At 38.3% G+C, this 4,932-nt stretch overlaps 1 long non-coding RNA gene across 1 annotated transcript; it reads right to left on the reverse strand.

Moving 5' to 3' along the window:
• Positions 1 to 2,389: 2,389 nt before the first annotated feature.
• On the reverse strand, positions 2,390 to 4,328 carry LOC143103467 (uncharacterized). Its single transcript, XR_012982827.1, has 2 exons — positions 3,763 to 4,328; positions 2,390 to 3,351 (listed from the first exon to the last, which is right to left on the reverse strand). It is a non-coding gene; the product is annotated as an uncharacterized LOC143103467 (long non-coding RNA).
• Between the last annotated feature and the right edge of the window lie 604 nt (positions 4,329 to 4,932).

A 4,932-nucleotide genomic window follows, 5' to 3' on the forward strand; every position in this document is an offset into this window, starting at 1 on the left:
CTTAGTTTTCACATAAGGTCCGGGGTCAGGACAAAAGACAGATTTTTGACAAATTTCAAAATATGTCAGATATTGTCCAAATCATTTTTTATTTCACTTATAGACATGTGAAATGCATGAACTAGGGCAAAAAAAGTGAAAAAAAATTGGTCTGATTTTTTTTTAGTACTTTTCAGTTTTTCTTAGTTTTCACATAAGGTCCGGGGTCAGGACAAAAGACAGATTTTTGACAAATTTCAAAATCTGTCAGATATTGTCCAAATTATTTTTTATTTCACGTCTAGACATGTGAAATGCATGAACTAGTGCAAAAAAGTGCAACAAAATTGGTTTGATTTTTTTTTAGTACTTTTCAGTTTTTCTTAGTTTTCACATAAGGTCCGGGGTCAGGACAAAAGACAGATTTTTGACAAATTTCAAAATCTGTCAGATATTGTCCAAATCATTTTTTATTTCACTTCTAGACATGTGAAATGCATGAACTAGGGCAAAAAAGTGTAAAAATATTGGTTTGATTTTTTTTAGTACCTTTCAGTTTTTCTTAGTTTTCACATAAGGTCCGGGGGGTCAGGACAAAAGACAGATTTTTGACAAATTTCAAAATATGTCAGATATTGTCCAAATCATTTTTTATTTCATTTCTAGACATGTGAAATGCTAGCCTGACGTAGTCATACTCAATTCTAGTCAGAATTTGAGTCTGATACTGCTCCATAGAGCTGTGATTATGGGGCGTGTTTCAAACGAACCAGGAAAAAAAATGCCTCTGCACTCAATTGGATAGACCTACAACCAATCAGAGCAAAGGAGTGTGTGACGTATGTTAAGCGACGCATAGTTGATGTCAACAGAACTCAACTGCACGCTAGAAGAAGAAAATGTGAGCGATTTTCGCAGGTGTTGTAAAAATAATGTAAGGATACACGGAGTTCTTCAACACACGAACCTCATTTTTGAGAGAAACAGTAAAGGTGAATGCATATACGATCGATCAAGTTATCCGTTTAGGATTACAACTCCACAACACTGCAAACAAATCGCATCGCATTTGTCAGTCCTGTCAGAACTTTATAACACGGTTGGAACGCGACATGCCCGTGTTTAAAAAATGGACAGAAGACGAAGGAGACCAGCCTGAAGAACCGTGTTCATCTGAGGCATCAGAGACGCCCGGGACTCTGAAGAAGTTCTGCCCCAATCCGTCAACTCCAACCGGTACAAAAACGCGAAGAAGCATTACAGAGGTAAGCTTGTTAATACATTTCTACTTCTTATGATATGACTATGAGAATAACCTCGATTGCCACGTTTCACATGAGTTAATAGTGAGTCGTGATTATTGTCCAATGTGATAAACACTGTGCATTCCCACACTCCTCATTTCCGTGAAATCTATCTATGATTAAATCATCTAGTCATATTTTGACATGCCTAGTATTCTGGAAGCCAGCCCGAATTTCAGTGTAGTGTGAGCAAATGTTACCAGGATAAACTTGTACCTGATGTGTAAGTTGGCCTCTGTCACTTTGTCAATATGTAGAAACTTCATTTTGTAATGGACTAGCATGTTATCCAACCCCCACTTCTGTGCTCTGCACCTCTGTGGGGGGTGGGCAGTGTTTCTCTGACCTGCTCAGCAATTGCATCTGGTGTCACCATATTTAACAGTCTGTATTTTCCAATGTATTGTCAATGCACGTTATACTTATTAGGCTATACTGTAATTCTTCACACTGATGTGTTCACTTATATTTCAGGTTGTCACCCATTTTCCATCCACTTGACCTCCACCTGGAACACCTAAACAATTTTCTCAAATCATTTATGAGAGGATTGGGACCAAACATGTCAGAAATGTCAGCAGCCAGAATCAGTAGGTCCATTGGCATCGTCAAAGAGCTAATGGACAAAACGGACACAGAGCTGGAGCTGACAAGGCCGGCTGGCATTCATCATGTGGCCCGAGAACAGGACGTTTTAACACTGGTAAACGTTTTCAGGGAGACACAACTTTCCCAACAAAAATCACCCAGGCAGGCAGTCTCATGCATTCCCGAATTTCAAGAGAAACTTATTGGCAAAGCTGAATTACCACGAGAAAATAATGGACTGGCAAAATGTGCCTATTTAAATAATTAAGTAAATGTGAAATGTAAATGGTGATGGTAATTTGTAAATATTGTTTTCGTAAATGACAATGTAAATAATTGTTTTCATATAATAGTTTAGTAGTATCCACATTCTTGAAAACATTTTTGTGTTTTCTTATTGGTTGTATGTTCAAAGTTCAGCGTATATCTTCAAACATTACCTATTATGTGTAGATATTAAAAATCTTTATTGACATGTCTTATTGTTTGTCTTTAAATGCAGAAACATCACCCACCAGTAGAGAAGTATAAACCATTTTAATTTTATTCAAAAATATTAATGTAACAGAGGTAAAAAAAAAAAGGCATTTGCACAACAACAGGACCCTGAAGCTACAAATTTGAGCCTGAATTTGAAGCTAGCCTGAGATCTTCAACATTGACAAGCCTGATTCCAAGTTACTTGGGGATGATTGTATCTTATCATCCTCATCCTCGTCATCAAAGTAACCAGTGTAATCCATGTCAACCTGAACACGGTCATCCTGAACAACACAGTCATCAAACAAATTAGTTTGACTCTGTTCGATGTCATCAAAAACCTCATGCATAATTCATAGTATCTCTTTTGCATGTTCCAGCTTGTATGTAGGGAGATTATGGATAATGAAGTCCAGGTCAAATATCTGTGTGCACTGTTCTAAAACTGATCAATGAGTTCATCTCCAAAACCAGTGCAGGCTGTGTCGACTGTGTAAAGTGGCATGTTTTTATGGTCCTGAAGTAAACTACTCCTGTAAGTTTATAACAGTTCCCTGATCAAAAGTGTGCCCTTAGGTGTGACTATTCTGTGTTTGTGGTGTGATGAAACCTCCCCTTGAAAGTGTTCATATTTGGGGATTAGCTCCCCACAACCTTCAGGTTCACAAGAACAAACAGAATGGCAGTGAGTGCAGCACAGATGTCCTATATCAACAGATGTGGTGTGTTCCTCAAAATGGCAGTACAAAGCTTTCCGCAGACAACTAGTGACTCCATTAAAGTACCGTCTTAACTGCTGGGTCAAGCTTTGTACTAACATCCCTCACAATCCAGTGTAGGCACTCCAGTGTATGGCCAGGTACTTTAATCAGACCCACTCTGATGTTTGTTCTGTTTGGGCTCAGGGCCAAATTTATTGGATTGTCCATCTGAAGCTGTTTCATAACCCTGGCTCTGGATTCCCGATCAGCAGAAGCGGTCAATGTCAGCACAGGTGTACCTGGAATATATAGCAGTACAAAAAGCAACCAATAAGTAACAGTAAAAAATAAGAAATTATGAGTAGTATCATTTAGTACTTTTTAATGACTGTACTGACATCTAAAAAGAATACATCACTTATAAGGGGTACAGTGACTAGCCTACCAATATGGGTATGGTGCTTGAGTACATAAAGCAACACCCAAATGCCCTTCTGCCCTTTTGCAGCCTGACCACTGATAGAAATAAAACAGTAACCTACATTAGAATGTTTTAACAGCTAGTTCGCTACAATCATACTAACGTTATGATTGTACCAAGTCTGAGTTAGCGAACGTACAACGATACCTAGGCTACTATGTTTACAACATGGGATTCATATCACGACATTGGGAGTTATTTACTAAGTCAGACAGTTAGACTCTCTTACCATTTGTAAGTTAGATGAACTTCGTCCACGACGATACCCATTACGTTGGCTTGAAAAACATCGGAGCCTAGCATGTCCCTCCACTTGTTGTTCAGCAGCCAGGATTCCGGGCTTCAAAAAAGGATCTGGCAACGACCGCTGGCTATATCCACCTCGTCTTGCACGCCGAGTTGCATCGCCGTGATGCCCATTTCAGTTGCTTCGGCAAAAAACATCTTTCTTATCAACAAATGCCTTGATCCCGTTACTCTGTTACTCTTTTAAAATTAATTCGCTGTCGATATATTCTAGAACAGACCTGATAGCAGAATCTACACATCTCAATTCTCCAGCGGCAGCCATCGTTGTTGTAAACGAATTCAACCCAAACGCTCTTTGGTGACGTGGTGGATTACGTTACTGTTGAGCATCTGTCCATCATCGTATAAAGCCCGCCCTGACAATTTGATTGGCCCGCCAGTATTTGGGCGAGGATACTCGCGCCACTATTGATCAATGCCAGACCGAACTTCCCGACCTCAAACGTTGTGGGCGGGACTAAGTTCGGAATGGCACCCAGGCTAGTGAAATGCATGAACTAGGGCAAAAAAAGTGAATAAAAATTGGTCTGATTTTTTTTAGTACTTTTCAGTTTTTCTTAGTTTTCACATAAGGTCCGGGGTCAGGACAAAAGACAGATTTCTGACAAATTTCAAAATCTGTCAGATATTGTCCAAATCATTTTTTATTTAATTTCTAGACATGTGAAATGCATGAACTAGGGCAAGAAAGTGTGAAAAAATTGGTTTGATTTTTTTTTAGTACCTTGCAGTTTTTCTTAGTTTTCACATAAGGTCCGGGGTCAGGATAAAAGACAGATTTTTGACAAATTTCAAAATATGTCAGATATTGTCCAAATTATTTTTTATTTCACGTCTAGACATGTGAAATGCATGAACTAGTGCAAAAAAGTGTAACAAAATTGATTTGATTTTTTTTTAGTACTTTTCAGTTTTTCTTAGTTTTCACATAAGGTCCGGGGTCAGGACAAAAGACAGATTTTTGACAAATTTCAAAATATGTCAGATATTGTCCAAATTCTTTTTTATTTCACTTCTAGACATGTGAAATGCATGAACTAGGGCAAAAAAAGTGAAAAAAAATTGGTCTGATTTTTTTTTAGTACCTTGC

Source organism: Alosa pseudoharengus, unplaced genomic scaffold (assembly GCF_046254945.1).
Source record: "Alosa pseudoharengus isolate Yale_2024_CS ecotype anadromous, Long Island Sound unplaced genomic scaffold, YU_APseudo_1.1 YU_APseudo_1.1_scf_43, whole genome shotgun sequence".
In the NCBI taxonomy this organism is placed as follows: Eukaryota; Metazoa; Chordata; class Actinopteri; order Clupeiformes; family Clupeidae; genus Alosa; species Alosa pseudoharengus.